The 23,129-nt window shown below is 42.1% G+C and overlaps 3 non-coding genes across 3 annotated transcripts; 2 read left to right on the forward strand and 1 right to left on the reverse strand.

Moving 5' to 3' along the window:
* Window positions 1-238: 238 nt before the first annotated feature.
* Window positions 239-312, reverse strand: trnat-cgu (transfer RNA threonine (anticodon CGU)). Its single transcript has one exon. It is a non-coding gene; the product is annotated as a tRNA-Thr (tRNA).
* Window positions 313-686: 374 nt separating this feature from the next.
* On the forward strand, window positions 687-768 carry trnas-gcu (transfer RNA serine (anticodon GCU)). Its single transcript has one exon. It is a non-coding gene; the product is annotated as a tRNA-Ser (tRNA).
* Window positions 769-7,623: 6,855 nt separating this feature from the next.
* Window positions 7,624-7,705, forward strand: trnaf-aaa (transfer RNA phenylalanine (anticodon AAA)). The gene has a single exon. It is a non-coding gene; the product is annotated as a tRNA-Phe (tRNA).
* The last annotated feature ends 15,424 nt before the right edge of the window (window positions 7,706-23,129 follow it).

The following is a 23,129-nucleotide window of genomic DNA, read 5'->3' on the forward strand; positions in this document are numbered from 1 at the left end:
ACTTGGTCATTTAACTATTCTCCATTCGCAGGGTTAAGGTTAATGAGAAAACATTGCTGACTTTTTTTTGCCAGCCACGAGCGCAGAGTAGCAAGGTTTGTATTTCATCTTTTGCAAGTTGCATCCATTTAAAAAAAAGTCGTTCAAGACAGGAAATTAATACTTGCATTTAATTAAGTCTAGCCGTAGGAGGTTATCCATAATGACCAGTTCTGTACGAGAAGACAGAAAAACAAAAAGGCACCGCTGGGATTCAGACCCAGGATCTCCTGTTTACGAAGCAGGCGCTTTAACCAACTAAGCCACAGCACCCTGGAGTGCTGTCCTTTTACAACCACTTGGACACACCGCTCTGAGACATCTGCATTCGGTGCGCGCTCCGCCTGCTTGCTGAGCAAGTTGCCACCTTTACATACAAAAGCAACATCGACACCAAGAAAAAGGATGACAAATGGCTTTTTTCTGGAACTTTTCATGTCCAAGGAGCTCAATGTGCTTTCCGTGTACAACAGGGCCACTGAACTCCACACCGGCCACTGAAGCACAGCAGTGGCTTGGTGGCTTGACATCTCCCAAAGAAAATGTTGAAAGCGCATGTGGAACAGAAAAATGACCCTTCGAGTACAAGGGAAAAAAAAAGATCATCTGGAGCACGCCAACACATGTACGGATAGCCCAGTTTTCTTGACGAGGTGGCCAAGTGGTTAAGGCAATGGACTGCTAATCCATTGGGCTTTGCATGCATGGGTTTGAATCCCATCCTTGTCACATTCAGCATCTGACACATGTGCCCATTCAAAGTTGGCCTTGCTTTCTTTTGCTCCGGTACTAGAGCAGTACATTTTCTAGCTGTGGCTGAAGATGGTATAGTAGGCTAACATCGGTATCGAGCAGTGACAGTAACAGTATTTACTGAGAGAGAGAGAGGCAGCTCAGAAGATGAGCTCCTAATTTCTTTGAGATTTTATTGTTTTCTGTAACTGAACAAATAGTCTAGGAATAAGGCAACATCTAACACAAACTAAAGAAAACCAAAGAAGTAAAGAAATAATTTATCATTGAAAGAAAAACAACAAAGCAAACATCTGAAAATCTGAAGACCAACTATAAGACACAGCTACACCTGAAGATAAAGGACCTGAGGAAAAACTTCAAAGAGAAAAATCTTCAAGAAATGAAGAGGAACAAACAGAAAAAAAGGAACAATTAAAACAAGGAAATAGAATAAGAAGACAAGAAAGAAAGAAAAAGTACACCAAAGGAAACAAGAAGGAAAGGGAAAATACAAGCAGCATCAAGAGAAGCCAAGAACTCAGCCATAAGCACGAAAAACAACTGGTAAGCCCTGATCTTTCTTCTCCTTATTTGAAGAGGCCTCTAAAATTGAACTGATTTACTAAATAAAAGTAAAAAAAAAGTCTTTAGAAAAAGTTACCTTAAAGTTTAAACTAAACCAAATACCACTTGGGCCCATTAAACTCAAAAGGCCAAAGTTGAAGAACCTGTTCCCAAGCAACAGTGGGGCTGATTGTATTCAAAACGCCCTAGCCAGGCTGTCTTTTTGCTCTTCTCACCTGAGCCGATTGTATTTAAAAGAAGCAAGATGAGTACAGAGCAGAAGACAGCCCCACTGGACCAGCCCTGCCCTCTCAGCACAGTACTCCAATACCCTGAGGACGTGAAAACCGTTTAGACCAGGAAACAGTACAAAGACACATGGATGAAGGAAAATCCAGAGACCCTTATCGCTGACTACTGCCAGGCAGGAGAAAAACACATTAAAACGTGCTCTTCTTTACTGAGCACCCAAATGCCTGGCACACAGCTGTGTGCAAGACATATACAAACACCACGAGAAGGGGCATCAGCAAAGGCAGGCAAATCTCCATAGGGGGTGACAGCGAGCTAGAAGACACTGTCCTGACCGTCAACACTTACCACAATGGTACAGTGATGATAAAGGGCAGTGAGGCTGCTCTGGAGCTATTTGAGGAAAAGTTCACCGACCTGAAATCACAGGCTGACCTGGAGAAACCTCCCCCAGAAACAGGAGAGAGACCCAGTAGCCTGATGCCTACCACACCGGAGAGTTCAGCTCCACTTGACTCTGAGCCCATGAACACAGCCACAGCTACAGAACAGATCAGCGAGAGTGTAGCCCTAGGCAACACTGAATCACACCACCCAGACACACACGGCCCACACCAACCCCCCTATGACCACAGCACAGCACGCCTCCTGAGAGAGAAACTCTCTGCTCTGGAGCTGGACTTCACTAAGTCCAAGGAACTGATGCTGGGGAGACTCACAGAGGGGCAGACAGCACAACAGCTAAGAGACGAGGTTAACAAACACAGGAACGAATGCAAAACCTCCAACAAACAGCTCAGGGCACAGATGGAAGAGTTGCTGCAGGACAACAGTAAGCTGCAGTCGGAAGTAGCAGAGCTGAGAGAGGAGGTGCAGCTCGCGGAGAGGACAAGCAAGACCCTCAAAGAACAGCTGAGGAAACTCACTACTTCCCACTGCAGCCCCGACTGCAACAGAACAGCCCTGAGGCCCAGAACACACAACACACAACACCCACCCCCAACCCGCAAAGACACACCGACCCCCACACAACCTGACATCCCTACAACCCCCACCACCAACTCCCACTTACCCAGTACCCCCACCGTAGCAAACACCATACCCACTGCACCCCCCGGCATCCCAGATCCACTCACAACATCACTGCCCAAAAGCACATCCACCTTGCCAAACACTCAGGGTGACCCACACACACACCCAGCCCCAGAGACGGCCCCACCCAACACCTCCACCTCACACACTGCACCCCCCATGCAGCCCCCCACCTGGCAGCACACCAGACACCAGAGGCAGATGCACGGAAGTAGCCCTTCTCATTGACTCCAACGGGTAGTACATCGATGAGCACAGGCTCTTCCCAGGACTACAAACAGCAAAGCTCTGGTGTCCGACGACGGAGAAGGCCCTGCAGCTGCTGTCCAGGTCTGTCCTGGGAGCCCCACGGCACATCATCATCCACACCGGCACCAACGATCTGAGGATCTGGAGGGAGCAGGTGGCCCAGTCCATTAGGAGAGTGGCAGAGAGGGCCATACAGGAGTTCCCTCGCGCCCAATTGTCATCTCCACCCTGCTGTCAAGACAGGATGAGCAGCACCACACCATCCAGAGAATCAAAGCTGAGATCTCACAGTGCTGTGCCCTGCTCCCAAACGTCTACCTGGCCCATCACCCCACCCTTGGATCACAGCATCTACATGACCATAAACACCTCAAAAAACAGACCATCGGACTCTTCACAAAAACTCTGAAAGACATTACACTGGGCAGACACCCAAACAACACCCCAGAGAGAAACAGCAGGACTACCAGAGGAACACCCCAAAACCCACACCCCCACCCCAGACCAGCTCAACCCACAAAGAACAGAACCAGCCCCATCCTACAGCCTTCCAACCCAGACCAATGACCGAACGGGACCAGAACCAGCGCCTCACCCCACGCCCCTCAGCCAGACCAGCAGCTGAACCAGGCCAATCCACAAACCCCCACCCAGCACAACAGCAGAGCTGGACCGAGCCCCTCCTGCACAGCTACGCCGCAGCCCTGGCCAGACCAGCAGTCCCGAGCGGTTTGGAGCTGGGAGAAATCTGGCAGCTCCTGAACCTCATCTGCACCCGGCTTATGAGCTAAACTACCACCACCCACAGCGACAAACAATACTGTTTTTGTTGATGATGTAAATGTCCGACACAAATTTGTTACAGTTCCAGAAAGCAAAAACAAACTGCAAAGATAATTCAAACGATAACAATGAGATCTCTAACGATAAGTATATGGAACATTTAGGGTCTGGGCTCGTCAGCATTTGGGCTGAAGAACACTGATCCTGACTTTATCAAGAATGTAAAGGAGACAGACATCATGATCCTACAGGAGACATGGTGTCGGGGAGACTTGGCTACCCACTGTCCCCCCGGCTACAAGGAGATCATGGTGCCCTTTGTCAAAAAAAATCACCTGGGGCAGAGACTCTGGGGGGATCATTGTGTGGTACAGAGTGGAGCTCAGTCACTCCATACAATTAGTTAAGAGAGAAGAGTCACAAGTTTGGCTTAAAATCAAAAGATATACCATATGTACAGAAAATGAGGTTTTTCTGTGTGCTGTCTACATCCCACCCTCAGAATCCCCTTACTACAGTGAGGGAATTCTCCCCAGTCTCCACACGGAGATCGGTCATTTCCAGGGCCAGGGAAACGTGCTGCTCTGTGGTGACCTCAATGCACGAACAGGCACACTGGCAGACTTTACTAACACACAGGGAAACACTCATGTATTCGGACAATCCCCTCTGTACCACACACCAGTCACCTCACACAGGTGCAGCCATGACTCCACGGTCAACAGCACCGGGCGCGAGCTGCTCCAGCTGTCAAGGGCTGTGCCTGTACATCATCAAAGGCAGCACTAGAGGGGACTCTCTAGGCAGGTTCACCTTCAGCTCAGCTCTGGGCAGCAGTGTGATGGACTACGCCATCACCGACCTGGACCCCTCCTGTATCAGTGCCTTCACTATCAGGCCACAAACTCCTCTCTCCGACCATAGCCAGATCACACTCTACATGAAGAGAGCACACCAGCACAGAGACACACTGACACAGCCCAGCCAGCTGTACGACCTCAACCAGGTGTACAGATGGGACACAAACAGCCTAGACAGATACCAAACTGTACTGGGCGATGAAGAAATTCACATTCCTAAACACTCCGTATCAAACCAACAAATTAGGCATAAACTTGGCCACACAAAAACTAAATCACCTATTTCACAAACTGGCATCAAAATCTAAACTAAAAACAACTAAATCAAAAAACTACCAAAAAACAAAAGCAAAAGAAAAGTGGTTTGATAGGGAGTGCAAAAACATCAGAAATGCACTACGAAAACTCTCAAATCAAAAACACAGACAACCACACAACACAAAACTACACCTCAGCTACTGTGATACGGTAAAACTTTACAAACACACGCTGAAAAAGAAAAGAAACACATACATAAACAAACAACTTGCAGAAATTGAGAAGTCACTAAATCAGAACTGTTTCTGGGAGAAGTGGAACAATTTAAACAAATCAAAACCAGAAGAATTGGCCATCCAAAATGGAACAATCTGGCAAACATACTTTGAAAATCACTATCAAAGGCTCCCAAATACAAATCAATCAGACCAAAACACCATTTATGAAAAACTCGAAATTTTTGAATTGGCTATCAAAGACAACCAAAACCCCTTAGACTCCCCTATCACTGAGCAGGAGGTACTGGACAAACTCCAGGCCCTCAGACCACGCAAAGCCTGGGGCCAAGATGGAGTCATAAATGAGATGCTGAGACACAGCAGCCCAAAGTTGCAACAAGCCCTGCTCAAACTCCTCAATCTTATCATGACAGCCGGATGTTTCCCCGAGGCCTGGAACCAAGGACTGGTCACGCCCATCTATAAGAGTGGAGATACTCTATCCCAACAACTATCGGGGCATCTGTGTGAACAGTAACCTGGGGAAGGTATTCTGCAGTATCCTAAATACACAAATAGTGGCCTTCCTTACCGAACACAATGTCCTGAGCAAGACTCAGATTGGCTTCTTACCAGATCACCGCACATCTGATCACATTTACACCCTACACACACTGATAGACAAACACGTCCACCAAAAACACAAAGGAAAATTTTTTGCCTGCTTTGTCGATTTCAAAAAAGCATTTGACTCGATTTGGCATAAAAGATTGTTTTATAAACTACTCCAAAGTGGCATAGGAGGCAATGTGTACGACATAATTAAATCAATGTATTCAGAGAGCAAATGTGCAGTGAAAATTGGAAACAAAAGGACCAAATTCTTCACCCAATGCCGTGGGGTGAGACAGGGCTGCAGCCTGAGACCAACACTGTTCAATATCTATATCAACGAATTAGCAGGAATGTTGGAAAAGTCTGCAGTTCCTGGTCTCACACTACACGACACAGAAACCATGTTCCTGCTCTATGCAGATGACCTGGTCCTGCTGTCGCCCACAGAACAGGGGCTGCAGCAGAACCAGGCACTGATAGAGCAGTACTGTCAGACCTGGGCACTGACAGTCAATCTGGACAAGACCAGAGTTATGGTTTTCCAGAAGAAAGCCAGACCTCAGGGAAACAGGTACAAATTCACATTCAACAGCAACACATTGGAGCATACATCCAGCTACACATATCTCGGTCTCACCATCAGCTCATCTGGGAGTTTTGACCTGGCAGTGAAAGCACTGAGGGAGAAGGCTCGAACCCGGGACTTCCGCGTCTCTCTGCAGTGACCTAGCCCCGTGAGCTAAAGAGAGATCTCTCCACAGCCCAGTAGCTGTGGTCCTGCTATCACAGGGAAGGGCGGTGACGTCACCTGCTCTGGTACGCCGGCTCTTACACAGTACCTGTCGGCCGTAAGCGTTACAATATTTTATGACATGTCTCTGTTGTAAGTGTCTGTTATATGTCTGTAGATTTTATTTTATGTTTTGTTCTATGTTAATTTTATTATTTTATTTGCTTTGGCAACACTGATTGTACCCATCGGTCATGCTAATAAAGCACCTTGAATTGAATTGAATTGAACAGTATTTACGTGCCACTGCTCCCAAGTGGCTCTGGGTTAAGACCGCGCTTTCACTTACTTGCAACGCAAACGGAGAAAGCAATTTTTGACAGTCTCTCGAGAGACTGCGCTAGGTGTTTAGAGATAGACTTTGTCAGTTCCCCCTGGAATGATGGCCTCTCAAATAGTTTGTGATTCCTCTAGACGTTATACAGTACAATCAAAAGCGCAACAAAAGTGTTTTCCGTGGAGCAGGTTTCAGACCCGTAGACCAGTTTTATTTGTACAGCAGGACGCATTCCCAAATGCGAATCTCCTGTTTTAGAAATGCTTTGGGCGGCGTGAAATGAAAATAAGAAATCAATTCCAGATGCACATGGAAGCAATCAAGTGTTTCATCCGAACTGTTTCAAAGACTGCTCAAGAGCTTTCCTTTCATAAACACGCAACGATTAATGATGGGGGTGCACCCTTCAATGCGCCTTACATCTCTAGGTAGTGATTGAGACGATTCGTAGCGTGTGCTCATTTCCATATATGCCCCGTGTTGCAGTGGTAGGATGACATAAAATACTGCTTCGACACGTAACGGCATTATATTCAACTGCAGGAGCTGAGGTCTTTCATAAGCGCGTAAATCAAAGGCAATTCCCGCGTCTAACACTAATGTAAATGCTTTTCAAAGTGCAGTGTGGTGCAGCTTGTAAAATCCTTGTCCACATTTCTCATTTGTTGATGTTTTTTCTGTCTGCCAAAGTTGCATTTTGACATCCGGACGGGGAGACTTGATCATTCGAACGTGAAGCTGCCCTTAAACCCTCTGAGGCGTATCTGTCTGCCGGCATGTATTTTGTCAAAGATTTTTTTTTGAACGGAGAGCGACTTTGAAAAGGTTTCCGCAGCCACCTCGCACTCCATGTTAGATTGTAGGAGGAATGCAGCGGCAGCAGAGCTTGCTGTAGTCGTAGCCGAGTGGCTAAGGCGATAAACTAAAAATCTGTTGGGGACTCCCCGTGCAGTTTTGAATCCTGCCGACTACGGCGTCTGCCGTACGTCACCGTATGCCTGCGCGGCAAAGGCAAAGTGCCGCTTCCCCTTTTTCTGGTACTATAAAAACGCTAAATCGCTTGGACCCTCTGCCATGGAAATCAATTCTTCAGATAACAACACGTTTTGTGTTCGCACGACCGGTGTTCTACTTATGCCTTTGAAAACCTAATAAAGCTGAAACAACCGAAACGATAGGTTCTTGTAAAGCACGCCTGTAAAGAACTGTTAACATCAAAGGGTTTCAGTGTATTAACTGAGGAGAAGGCCTGATCGCTACTTGTTGACTTTTTATTTGGTGTGAGAAACACTCTCACTGCGCATGAAGTGCAACAAATGTAGCCGCAGAAATTGCATAACGCTTTCATTTATGCTATTGCAGACACCAACGTTGCCTAGATAGAAAACCGAAATAGCCATGGGTTTGCTTGCTGGTCTGAAGGATCTCTCTTCGAATCTCTATCATTTGTCAATGGAAGTAAAAGGCGCTGCAATCCGATACATGTTCAGATTCAAACCCGCAGCTGTTCTTCGAGTTTATTTTTTGACTAATTACAACTGAGTGTCGCATGAGAAGTTACATAAACTTATCTGGCATATTTTAACACAAATGCCGTTCTTAAATTAATACTAACAGTACATTGGCAGGGACATTCAGTTACATACAAACAAGAGACAGACAAGAGAATATTTCTACCTTTCATGTGGACTACAGATGCAGCCATTCAAAGTGCGCGGCACTGACACGTACCGGAGGTAATTGGCTACGGCCTCGTGGATCGTGACGCGCGATGACGCAATATACCGCGGTACGTGATTGGTTGACCGACAGGGGCACCTGTGGTGCGTTGGTCGGTCGTAGAAAGATTTAAATGTCTTTACTGTGCCCGTTTTAGTATTGAATATTTATATGGAATTTTACCACTGAAGGGAAATCTTAGTAGCTGAGCATAAAAAGAATAGGAGCATACTGTAACGCGTGTGAAGGCCATGAACGATATTAATTTTGGAACATAAACATACAGTATATGGCTGGTCTCGGTACTTTAAAGAAAAAATACACACCAGTATTCCATTTCTCCCTAAACATTTTAAGCATCGAAGACTTTAACTAACGTGATACCGGAGGCAACAAGCATACTTTTAGAATTTAATTAAAAGGGAATATACAGATGCAGCCATTCAAAACAAGTGGGGTATGCTGCGGTATAACACGGTGGGCGTGTCACAGTAAACCGCATCATACCGTATGCAAATTAGATTATGTTAATAGTATCCGGAATCACCTTGTAAAACCGCCAGGTGGAGCTAATAAAGGTTAACCTCTCCTGTACAGCATTTGAGCTGTCACCAGAAAACGTCAGTTTCGAATCACTGCTGAGGGACAATCTTTATTCAATTAAGAATTTAAGTTGTATACTCTTTAGATTTTTAAATTTAAACAGTGTATTACAGCATGTTAATCATAAACATTAAAAAGGTGGTATATTTTATAAAAGCAAGATTGTTCTTTTGGACAAAAGTACACAACCTACCACCTTTATCGTAAATATTTTAATTATGCAGGAATATTTTATGCATCAAAGTCTTTACCGAAGATATTACTAATAGTATTAATAATGAATGACCTTGGACAAGCTGTAAGCTCAAAATATTACCCTGGTCCACATTCTTTGTAACCATCTTTGTAAACGAAAAGAGTTTATTTTTTCATTGACAAAAAGTAACACCACAGCATTTAGTTGATCCGATCACGCATTCGTTTCCAATCATACAAAGTAATCCTTGAGAATCTCCGATTCACCATGCCTTTCACATGCTCATAAACGATATTAATTTAGGAACATAAACATATTACTGTATGTAAACTGCACTGTATATTGCTGGTTTTGGTAGTTTAAAGAAAAAATACACACCAGTATTCCATTTCTCCCTAAACATTTTAAGCATCAAAGTCTTACATGTTGTTATTTGGGAAACGTTTTTACGTGCTCCTTCTGACCATATTAGGATTATATACTTTGTGAAAAGTGATAGTCTTTTAACCTTTTCTGTGAATTCGCTTGTTATCTAACAAATGCATACTTTTAGAATTTGATTAACAGGGAATATAATATGGAATTGCGTATCTAAACAAATTAATAATGATATAATTATATTCATGTACTGTCTGGTGGAATAAACTGAAGAGGTTAGTTAATGCGACACAGAATTATTACCTCTTTTTACACTTGAGAACAAATGAGAACATTCCACTCAGTGGGCGGTGCATTGTTATCTCAATCACCTGCTAATTCGTTTTACACCACTGGACTACAGGAGAATGTGACTGTACTGTATCTGTACAGAATGTGTGTTTCAATCAATACAGTAATTGATTACAATCGCAATCACTAGTTTAATTAAATGCCTTTTTTGATTCACAATCTGAAAATGAAAACCGCGGTAAAGTCACCTTGAATTTAAAAAAACGATTTTGGCACGCCTGTAGCATTTTCACGAAACCTCCAAGAGTTGTGAGAACACTTGCTTTGTGTATAAAGTACATTGTGAATGTTTTCACAGCCTTCACTTTGTCGTTTTTATGCCATTTTTTTGACCACGAACGAATATTCCTATGTCCGTAGGGAATCAGTGCGAATTTTAATACTAATTAAATGACCGCGGGCACTTTCCACCCCCTCTACATTCTCAGAGTAGAACAGACTAACCTTCTAATGAAAGACGGTCCACCCCCCCACGGACAGGAAAAGTGCCCACAGGCACTTAAACTTAATATGGTCAGTAACAGTAAACAGTAACATGGTCAGAAGGAGCACGTACAAACGTTTCCGAAATAACCACATGTAAGACTCTGATGCTTAAAATGTTTAGGGAGAAAGTGGAATACTGGTGTGTATTTTTTCTTTAAACTACCAATACCAGCCATATACAGTCTGTAACGTAGGGATTTCTATATGTCTTTATTTAGTGGTTACATTAGTGACAAAGGCTAAACTTTTAGCTTCAGTAACGCGTACGCCGTATGGCATACATGTTTGTTTTGGGTTTTGCTTGTTCACATATCTTCCCTTTTTATAAAAAGACATGGTTGAAAACTGTTCCAGAGCCACTGTTTATTCATCAGTGAAAAGTACATCATGAAATGCCTCTCCCTGTTCAATCCACTGGAAAAAAGAAAAGGAGCATAAAGCGTCTGATGGTCATAAACGATATTCATTTAGGAACAGCATCAGAGATATGTTTTTAACTGTACTGCATCGGAGAGAATACCACAGTGTGTTTTTTTTTTTACTCCCTGGCGGAAACTGGCTTCCATAAGAAATTAAATAAAACTTCACTCGCACCAAACAAATGTATATTTCTAAATATCACAACATGATCGAATTTAAGTCATTTTAATAACAATGAATAGTCACCTATGCGTTACAATATAAACATTTATATTGATTTAAATTGCGTTTAAATCGCCTTTATTTAAAACCCATAAATAAAGCTGATACTGTTTAGACTTTTAATTATTTAAAACTGTATTACAGCAGCACAATGCACAATGCAACGTAAATCGCTATCTTTGTCTTCTGTGTAATAATGTTCACCTCTCTGTCCAGCAAATTAACAATAGTAATAATAATGAACTTTATTGTATATGGCGCCTTTAAAGGTGGCTCCTCAAAGCGCTTTACAGGTTAAAAACAATAACAACAATACTGTTAGGCTGGGCAAACGATTTTTTTTTAAGAAATACAAAATGAGATATAATGATGTGTTCCGGCTTAGACATTAACGAAGAGCATAACACGTGGGCGGCCTAGCGGTCGGCTCTGGCTTTCCCATCTACTGTATACCGATACACTGCAAGTACAACCCCCCTCTCTGCGGGAGTGCTGGCTGTGACGAATTAAACCGGTTTCACAGGTATTTTCAAAGTAGAAGGGGGCGAGATTTCCAGCGAAAGACACCTCCCCCCCTCAAAAACCCAGTAAGTACAGTACTTACTAGTTAAGAAAGCTAGGCTCCTCAATGAAATCGCTTTAACATGCTAATACGTTGGTGTAACAGTCCGGGCATGGCAAGCTTCTAATGTCTCCCAACTACGGCGAAAGGAACATTTCTTTCATTGAAAGACAATGAACATATTCTAGCCCTAAATGAATTAATAGCAAACATGGTTTACATAAAAGACATTTTTCCAAGAAAGTTTAGCCTTTGTCACTAATGAAACCACTAAATAAAGACATAAATATAGAAATCTTAAGATTTTTAAAATACATGACTTTGCTTAAATTTATTTAAAAATAAAAACGATTACAAACGCCAGCGGAGAGAGAGAACAGGGGAGGGATATTGGTTTTGCATAAGGGGTGGGGAAATGAGGTCTATTTGGGAATGTGGAGTTACATGTTCTGGCTGTTTGTGAATTATCGTTGTTGAGTATGGAGTGTTGAGGTATTGATTTTGTGTAATGCTTTATGTTGAAAATTAAGGTGGATTTTGTTTATGATAAAGAGGATAAACTGGGATGGGAGGAGGGTTTGGTTTTGCATAAGGGGCGGGGTTATGATAATTGGAGGAATTTGAGAGAGTTTAATGGTTTGATATATTTGATTTTGTATTGTGGTTGTTATCTATGTTTTTGGTTGGTATTATGTTTATATGGTTGTTTTTGTTGGTTGGTCGTTATTATCGTTATTAATAATACGATCTATAGTTGAAATCTGAGCCTAAATAAAAAGAAAAGGCATTTTCAGAGAGCAATTACGCTGTGTTTATGTAGAATAAGTGATTAGGTTTATGAGCGATCTAAATACTTATTCGTTTAAAACGCTATATAAAATAAAGTTTATTATTAATTTGCTGGACAGAGTGGTGAACATAATTATGCATAAGACAAAGATAACGATTTACGTTAAAAGACATTTAATTAAACACGGGTTTGTGATTTAAATGGGAATGGGGGTGACGGGAACTCTTAATCTAAATAAAATTAAAATAAATAAAACAGGTTTCGATAGTTAATAACCACTTTTTATGGACGAAACACGGGTGATTTTTCTTCCTCCTGATCAGTTTAGAAATCTGTGTACGCTGTAAGGTTTTTACTTCTTAATTAAACTTTTAAAATACACGATTCGAATAGAAAGAAATCCTCTTCCTGGTACAGTATGTATAGCAAACCAGCACGTCTTTTTTCTCCAATCAGAGGGGTGTCAGATGGTGTCAGCCAATCACCATTCTAAAGCCCTACCATAATCTCTGGTATAGGGAGAACCCAGAATTCTGTCCCAAAGTTTAAGTAGATAGATGATAGATAATTTTATTGATCCGGTGAGGGAAATAAAGTAAATCATTTTCATTTTAGGAAATTATTAAACGCTCGGTTAAAAGCAAAGGAGATTGTCTGTTATAGTGGACATAAAACAAGAGTTTGCTGCGGCGTTATTGGAAACCCAAATTTAACAAAAAATCGCTGGCATTATATCCTAGAAGACACAGACCGGCACCAGACCGGGAGAATGCCCGCAGCGTAAAAGAAAATGCCTGATGAACTAGGGATTGGACAGTTTTCAAGTGCTTGTACAATCGATGGAAATGTTCAAATAAAAGTGCAAAAGAAATAAACAAAATAATCATTTATTTCTTTATCATATTGGCTAGCTAATGTCCTCTCTTTGCTAGTTAGTGGCTGTGTTTCTGCGTTGATTAGCAACGGGTGACTGTTCTCAGGCGGAAGATGTAAACAGCTTAATTTTCGTGTTAAATAATTTTAAAATAATTTTAAATTAAAATTCATTCTATACATCAATAGCATATTTGGGTACCATTTCATAACACTTTCATGCTTAAAATGTTTATGGAGAAATGGAAGACTGGTGTGTATTTTTTCTTTAAACTACCAAGACCAGCCATACACAGTACAGTTTACGTACATATAGTAATGTTTATGTTCCTAAATTAATATCGTTTATGACCTTCAGATGCGTTATGCTCCTCTTCTTTTTATGCTCAGCTACTAAAATTTCCCTTTAGTGGTAAAATTCCATATCAATATTCAATACTAAGCGGATTACAATGTGCACAGTAAAGAGATTAAATTATTAAATCTTTTCACTACCAACCAAATGCACCACGAGTGCCCCTGTCAGTCATTTTGGCCAGCCAATCACTTACCGCGCTGCCCTGCGGTGGCTTGTGGGTAGTTTACTGTACCGCGGGTTTGTACCGTGCATTTTGAATGGCTGCATCTGTAATATGGAATCGCGTATCTAAAGAAATTAATAATAATATAATTATATTCATGTACCACAACACAAGAATAGTACACGCTGTACAATGTCTGTTGATACTGTTTCTGTAGGGCTTTTTCAAAACTCTTCACGCGACCTTGCCAGTGGCGCTGTGGGTTAGGTTCCTGACTTCATTGCACGTTGTGTGTTCAAATCCAGCCGCAGCCATGACTTTTTTTTTTCTTTCAAACATTTCTTTGAAAAAATAAAACTTTTCCCTAGGTCAGAGATTAAATAAAACTTCACTCGCACCAAACAAATTACCACACACTGAACACTGAACATGTTAACCCAAATATGTCTCACAATACTTTTATGGTACATTACTTTGCTAAAATGTATTTAAAAATAAAAACGATTACAAACGCCAGCAGAGAGAGAGACACACACACACAAAGTTCTTCATTGTCAAAAAGTAAGTGTTTTTTACTTTGTCAGCACCCAGACAAACGCAAACGCAAACGCGTTATTAATGAAATGCTTTTATTCATTCTTAATCTAACTCACAAGTTGTCATCTGTTGTTGAAGCTCTGTGAGACTAGACTCACACATGGCTAGACTTGACTATTTAACCATGAGATTATGTTTATGTTTTGTGGCGTCTCCGGGGGAATAGATAAATGTAATAAGTACGAAAGTACTCACACCACAAACTCTTCTTTTATTTTCGCGAGGTTTCTTCCTTTTCTTTCGTTCGTCTGTCTTCCAAACCAGTCCGCAATCTGTTTTCTCTGTCCTTGTTCAGTCCGTGTTCCAAAAGTTCGTAAAATCCAACAAATCCGCGTCGAGTCCAAATCACAAGCCGTATACCGTTATCCTTTATTTATTCCGAAATCCGTTGTCCTTAAATCTTTATTCACTCCAACCAAACTCCCCTATCTTCTCCAACACGCATTCACCTACTGGCTTCCGCGCCGGTTCACTGTTTCCGGGGCATATATATTTTGTTTCCTGATGAGACCCACCTGCGTCTCGTTGTCTTTCAGCCTGAGCCCTTTCCATCTGCGGGTCAGCTGGTTTCTCTTAGCGGCCATCTTGGTCAGCTCTAAGTCAAGTACAGTGAGCAGATCGTTCCTAAAATACCTGTCCTGGATGACCCTCCCTCTGGTCCTCTTACATACCCTCCCCCTGAGATCAGCCCCGTCCTCGGGCTGTCTGGAAAAGAAACAATGCATTCGGGAGAGGGCATCGACATTACCTTGTTTTCTTCCTGGTCTATAAACCGTTTGGAACTGAAACCTCTGGAGACTAAGGCCCCATCGCGTAATCTGATCATTTTTGTCCATGTTCCTTAACAACCAGGTTAGTGGCGCATGTTCAGTATACAAGATGAATCGTCTTCCCAATAAATAATATTTTGAATAATCCAGGGCCCATTTGATCGCAAGACACTCCTTTTCGATTGTGGAATAATGTTTCTCCGCAGGGCTTAATTTACGGCTAATATACAAAATGGGGTCCTCTGATCCTTCAATTTCCTGCGACAGTATGGCTCCAATCCCAGTGTCCGATGCATCAGTTTGTACCATGAATGTTTTGTTAAAATTAGGTACCTGTAAGACCGGCTGCGATGACAAAGTCCTTTTTAGTTCTTGAAAGGCCCTCTCTTCCCTTTCTGTCCATTTTATTTTTTTCAGGGCAACTCGTCTTTGTTAAGTCGTGCAATGGGGCGGCAATGGCGGCAAATCCTGAAATGAATCGACGATAGTAGCTTGCTAATCCCAAAAATGTTCTTATTTGCTTTTTTGTAGAAGGTCTAGGCCAGTTTCTAATTAACTGTACCTTCTGTTCTTGTGGCATGATCATTCCCCTCCCAATCGTATAACCGAGATAATTGGCTTCCTGGGTCCCTAGACAACATTTTTTTGGATTAGCAGTTAATCCTGCTTTCTGCAAAGCTCCGGTTACTGCTCCCAAGTGTAGTAGGTGTTGTTCCCAAGTCGTGCTATGAATTACGACGTCATCTAGGTAGGCAGCCGCAAAATCTCGATGAGGTCTGAGTATGCAGTCCATTAATCGCTGAAACGTAACAGGAGCGCCGTTTAAACCAAACGGAAGGACCCGATACTGGTATAGCCCCTCCGGGGTGGCAAACGCGGTTTTGGCTTTAGCTTCTTCGGCTAGGGGTACTTGCCAATATCCCTTCGTAAGGTCTAGCGTACTGATATATCGGGCGTTACCTAATGGCTCGATTAGCTCATCTATACGAGGCATAGGGTATGCGTCAAACAACGAAATCTCATTTAATCTTTTGAAGTTATTACAGAACCTAATAGTTCCGTCTGGCTTGGGTATCAGTACTATGGGACTAGCCCACTCGCTATGGGATTCTTCTATTATCCCCATTCTTAACATTTTTTCTACTTCTTCCTTAAATAGTTTCCTTTTTGCTTCAGGTACTCGATAGGGGGCCAACCTTACCCTTTTTCCTGGTTCCGTGATAATCTTATGTTGAATGAGGTGGGTTCAGCCAGGACTTTGGGAAAAAATATCGTTGTTTTGCGACAAGAACTCTTGTAATTCTTGCTTCTGCACCGGAGCCAGGTCCCCCACGGCGACAGCACCCGTTTCTTCTTCCAAAGGATCAGGGGAGAAGTGGGTGAGCAAAACTTCTGCACCATGCCATCTCTTTAGTAAATTCACATGGTAGATTTGATGCTGTCGTCGTTTTTCAGGTTGCTTAACTTTATAAGTGACTGGACCCATTTTTTCCACCACCTCATAAGACCCCTGCCAGGAGGCCAGGAATTTACATTCCGGGGTCGGGACCAATAGCAATACTTTGTCCCCTGGCTGAAATTCTCGCACTATAGCTCCCCTATCATAAATTTGCTGTTGCTGCGCCTGGGCCTTCTCCAGATTTTTCCTCACAATGGGAACAACAATGTTTATTCTTTCCCTCATTTGTTCCACATGTTCAATGACAGTCTGTAATGGTGAAGGCTGATGCTCCCAGGACTCTTTGACCAGGTCTAATAATCCCCGTGGTCTCCGAGCGTATAATAACTCAAAAGGAGAGAACCCAGTCGAGGCTTGCGGTACTTCTCGGATAGCAAACATTAGATAAGGGAGCAATTGATCCCAATTTTTGCCATCCTTTTGCATGGCCTTCCTCAGCATGCTCTTCAGGGTTTTATTGAAGCGCTCCACTTGTCCGTCTGTTTGTGGGTGATAAACAGAGGTTCTGATTTGATGAATACCCAAAAGCTTACTTAGGTCTTGCATGACCTTTGACATAAAAGGAGTCCCTTGATCTGTTAAGATCTTCTTAAGGATTCCCACTCTAGAGAAAACGTGCACTAGCTCTCTAGCTATGTTTTTGGCCGTAGCTGCCCTCAGAGGAATGGCTTCGGGGTATCACCAGTATATACTGATGTCCCTTTGTAGTTTTAATCAGGGGTCCCACTAAGTCCATACCAATCCGCTCAAAAGGAGTATCTATTATTGGGAGGGGAATCAGAGGGTTTTTATAATAAGGTTGTGGGGCAGTTTTCTGACAGGTTGGGCATTCCCGACAATATCTTTCGATGGCCTTGTATATTCCGGGCCAGAAAAATCGAGAAAGTAGCCTTTCAGCCATTTTCTTCACGCCCAGGTGTCCTCCCAGGAGGTGGCTATGGGCCAAGCTGAGGAGTTTCGACTGGTAGGCTCGGGGAATGAGAAGTTGCTCCACTTCTTCTTGTCCTCTCTTCTGGACCTGATAGAGGAGATTGTTTTTTACCATAAAGTAGGGGTAATTCAGGGGACTATTATTATTACATAGCTCCCCCTCAATTTTTCTCACATGTCCCCATGCATGTCTTAAATTCCCATCTTCCAGCTGGGCCGTTCCGAACCTACCTCGATGTTCGGGTGGCTCCCAGTCTGGTAAATCCATATTTAAGAACTCATCTCCAAGTTCCGAGCCTTCTCCTGGCTGGTTCGCCTCTCCAGGGGAATCTGTGTTATCATCTGAATCTCCTGGACAGGGGAGTGGTTCATGCCTAGCCAACTGGACAGTATTCAAAATTTGAAGAAAGTGGGGACAGTCACGACCCAACACCACAGGGTAAGGCAATTGTTCAACCACCCCTACAGTCGAACTATACATTCCCATTTCTGTAGTAATGGAACTTTCACAGATGGATACATCTTAGTTTCCCCATGAATGCACGTAATATGTATCCCCACCACTTGCCTGACCTTGGTTCCTTCAGGTAGGGCTGAAGAGGTCACCAGGGTCACCATACTTCCAGAGTCTAACAGGGCCTCGACAGGCTTTTCCCCTATCTTAATTTTAGCGATGTGGGGCGCCTCACAGGACGGAACGCTCGCCGTGAGGTAGTTGCATTTGGCTTCCTCTCTGGTGTCCACTTGCATAGGTTCACCCCAGTTGGGACACTTACTGGCCAAATGTCCCTCTTTATGGCACTTAAAACACCTACGGGACTCTTTCCATGGTCGGGGCCTTTGAACCGATCTTTCCTGAAAAGATGTTGTAAATTGAGGAGGATCTCGATGGTCCCGGTACTTCAGTGACCTCGTTCCATTCCCTGAACTCTCAGGTTTCCTCCTCTCCTCTTCCTTAATCAAGGCTTCTGTGGCATGCTGTTGCTCCACTAAATCAACAGCCTGGTCTAAGGTCTGGGAATCCCCATCACTCACTTTTCTTTTCAAGTGAACAGGCAGACTCTTCACAAAGTGGTCCAATACTACTCTTTCTATCTTTTTGCCCCGAGTTTAGTTTTTCTGGCTGAAGCCATTTCTTCGCCAGATGAACCAGGTCAAACATCTGAGATCTGGCGGGCTTGTCCATTTGATACTTTCAGTTATGGAACCGGACTGCTCTTATCGCCATGGTTACCCCTAATCTCGCCAAAATCTCCTTTTTTAGAGTTTCATAGTTCTCCGCATCCTCTTCTTTTAAATTGTAATAAGCCTTCTGGACTTCCCCAATTAAATAAGGCGCTACTCTCCCTGCCCATTGCTCTCTGGGCCATGCATTCCTGGCAGCTGTTCTCTCAAAGGTGGTTAAATATGCTTCTACATCATCGAGCTCCGACATCTTTTGAAGCCCAATTTCTTCCATCTTACGGGGTTCTCCCCCTGTTACCGAGGACCGTCTAATTTCTTCTCCTAATCTTTGCAATTCCTCTCTCACCAAATTCTGCTCTTCTATAATTCGTTGATTCGTCTCCGTTTGAATCTTATTAGCCTCCTGCTGTGCCTGTATGGCTTCTTGTTGTGTCTTTAAAGCGTGGAACTGAGTTAGGGTGGCTTGGGACAATTGTTGTATTAATTGTTCCATTGTTCTTAGAGAGAGTTCTTACCCAAACCGAGAGAAGAAGAGGAAAAAAAATAAGTCAACTTTTTATTTCCACAAGTCTTAGTCACGATCAGCGGTTGCCCGCATCCTCCACCAATTGTGGCGTCTCCGGGGGAATAGATAAATGTAATAAGTACGAAAGTACTCACACCACAAACTCTTCTTTTATTTTCGTGAGGTTTCTTCCTTTTCTTTCGTTCGTCCGTCTTCCAAACCAGTCCGCAATCCGTTTTCTCTGTCCTTGTTCAGTCCGTGTTCCAAAAGTTCGTAAAATCCAACAAATCCGCGTCGAGTCCAAATCACAAGCCGTATACCGTTATCCTTTATTTATTCCGAAAATCCGTTGTCCTTAAATCTTTATTCACTCCAACCAAACTCCCCTATCTTCTCCAACACGCATTCACCTACTGGCTTCCGTGCCGGTTCACTGTTTCCGGGGCATATATATTTTGTTTCCTGATGAGACCCACCTGCGTCTCGTTGTCTTTCAGCCTGAGCCCTTTCCATCTGCGGGTCAGCTGGTTTCTCTTAGCGGCCATCTTGGTCAGGTCTTAGTCAAGTACAGTGAGCAGATCGTTCCTAAAATACCTGTCCTGGATGACCCTCCCTCTGGTCCTCTTACAGTGTATTAATCTTCCTTGTTATGCACAGAATGATAAGCACCCCAAACACGAGGGCAACGTAGCGGTCGGCTCTGACTTTCCCATCTATACCGATTCACTGCAAGTACAACCCCCCCTCCTTCTCTTGAGTGATGGGCAACAGTTGGATATCTGGGAGAATTGTTTGTTCCACTGGCGTCTGTGAATTCCGCAGATTTTTATCGTCATTAATTTTGTTACATTATACATTTTAGAAACGTTTCATCTATACAAACACCACAAAACTATTTTCGATTGTATTTCTGAATGTTATGTTACACTTACAGTAGTTCACTGTTTTAAATACATCTAATTAAGAAAGTTAGGTGTTAGCATAAACTATTAGTAATCAATAATATTGAATTTAGCACTGTAATAAGTTGTTGCACTTTCCCCCGCATCTTGTAAAAATATATTTTCATTGTTCAAATATACATTAAATCTGACTATCATATAATAAGTTAAATACAAAACCAAAGAAAAAACAGGGTAAAATATAATTCAAAATATTTTGCTAACAATGTTAACTGTTTATAAATAATCAATTGTATTAACTAAGGAGTAGGATGGCACAGTTATTAGTATACTTTTTGTTTTGTTTCTTTTTCATAAATACAACAGCAGTACCTGATGTCTCAGTGGCTTTCAAAATTAAATTTTGCATGCAAACCTGTGAACTGGCCTGTGATACTGGCCATGTAATATCCTGCATTGTGGAATAATAGTTTATTTTAAAGGATAGAGAAAGCACAGAAAACAGGCAGTTAGATTGATCAGATTAGTATGAAAAGCCATTTAGCAAAGAGGGAATGAGAAGAGTGACAAACTAGTATACTTTAGATCTTTTTTTCTGAACCAGGGAAAATCTGATCGTGTTTCTCTATAACAATAATAAAAAAAAACTTTATTTTACATATCACCTTTAAAAGTGGGATCTCAAAGCAATACAGTAGATGTAAAAACAGTTAAAAGAACCACAGATTACAAAGTAAATACCCAACACTGATTGTACCCATCTGCCATGCTAATAAAGCACCTTGAATTGAATTGAATTGAGAGAGAGAGGGGAGGGCGAGCGAGAGAGCACAGCCAGGACAGGCAAATAAGATACACTCCACAGACATTCACAACAGCGACATATCATTAAACTTTTGCACATATTGTTAAATTATTACTTGTTTTTCAGGAAGTTAAAAAAACACTTGAATTACTTATCCAGGTTCTCGAAATAAAATTATTTTTCAAGCAATGCAACTAACGTCGGGCAACGTGTTTTCTTTAACCCAACATTGACAGCCACATCTTAAATCTTTTCAGTCAGCTCTTTTTTCTCTATTTGAATTGTGGCGATTCAAACAACTTGGGATAACAAGTGGTCTCAAAGTCACCGAGCTCACAGAGCTTCAACAACAGATGACAATTTCCTTAGTCCTTCCTTAGTCTTCCTGAAATTGTCAGATTATGAGTGAATAAAAGCATTTTATTAAAAACACGTTTGCGTTTGTTTGGGAGCTATATTATGTATTTTTCATATGTTAGATATAATGATGTGTTCCTGCTTACACATTGCACGACTTTAAAAGCTAGAAAAACAGGTTTTGATTTACATTATCTCGCCCACCCCCTCTCTCTCTCTCTCTCTCTCTCTCGCTTGCCCTAAACAGACAATACACAGGGGGGAGGGCAAGCGAGAGAGAGAGAGAGAGTTTTTTGCCCTCTGTCAAAAAGTAACTGTACTTACTGGGCTTTGGAGGGGGGGGACATGTCTTTCGCTGTGAATACCTGTGAAACCGGTTTAATTCGTCACAGCCAGCACTCCCGCAGAGAGGGGGGTTGTACTTGCAGTGCATCGGTATAGAAAGCCAGAGCCGACCGCTACGCCGCTCTCGTGTTTGGGGTGCTTATCATTCTCAGTGCATAACAAGGAAGATTAATAAACATAAATAATCTCATGGTTAAATAGTCAAGTCTAGCCATGTGTGAGTCTAGTCTCACAGAGCTTCAACAGCAGATGGCAACTTGTGAGTTCGATTAAGAATGAATAAAAGCATTAAATTAATAACGCATTTGTGTTTGTCTGGGTGCTGACAAAGTAAAAAACAATTACTTTTTGACAATGAAGAACTGTGTGTGTGTCTCTCTCTATGCTGGCGTTTGTAATCGTTTTTATTTTTAAATACATTTTAGCAAAGTAATGTACCATAAAAGTATTGTGAGACATATTTGGGTTAACATGTTCAGTGTTCAGTGTGTGGTAATTTGTTTGGTACGAGTGAAGTTTTATTTAATCTCTGACCCAGGGAAAAGTGTGGTGTGGACGGCTGAGGTGAGAATGTAGGCTCGCGCTGTTTCCGTTATTCTTTTTGTCTTCTTCTGGCTTGGTCGGATAGTTTTTGTTTTTGTTTTATCAATAAAGTTTGATAATCGGCCAGTGAAAGCTCTGTTGTCCTTCACATGAATGCCTGAAACGTTGTGCCGAACCCAAGATTTTACAGTATTTTTTCTTTAAAATACCAATAACAGCAACATACAGTTTACATAATATGTTGATGTTCCAAAATTAATATCGTTTATGACCTTTATGACCTTCGTTATGCTCTTCGTTAATGTCTAAGCCGGAACACATCATTATATCTCATTTTGTATTTCTTTTTAAAAAAAAATAAAAATCGTTTGCCCAGCCTAACAGTATTGTTGTTATTGTTTTTATCCTGTAAAGCGCTTTGAGGAGCCGCCTTAAAGGCGCCATATACAATAAAGTTCATTATTATTACTATTGTTAATTTGCTGGACAGAGAGGTGAACATTATTACGCAGAAGACAAAGATAGCGATTTACGTTGCATTGTGCATTGTGCTGCTGTAATACAGTTTTAAATAATTAAAAGTCTAAACGGTATCAGCTTTATTTATGGGTTGTAATTTAAAAAAAGTCAAAAACCGCACTCAAAATGCAATTTAGAGCTTTCTGGCAAGAGGAAACACCCAAATTAATAATGTAACATGCCACTGTTTGTTCATGAATAAGGTTATACTGCTATTTCCTTAGATATGCGATTCCATGGGTTTTTTTTTTAATCCCCGGCGGAACCGGGCATCCATAAGAATCAAGTAATAGGTTTAATAGGTTGTCCAAGGTCATTCATTATTAATACTATTAGTAATATCTTCGTTAAAGACTTTA

Source organism: Atractosteus spatula (assembly GCF_055471065.1).
Source record: "Atractosteus spatula isolate fAtrSpa1 chromosome 26 unlocalized genomic scaffold, fAtrSpa1.hap1 SUPER_26_unloc_1, whole genome shotgun sequence".
In the NCBI taxonomy this organism is placed as follows: Eukaryota; Metazoa; Chordata; class Actinopteri; order Semionotiformes; family Lepisosteidae; genus Atractosteus; species Atractosteus spatula.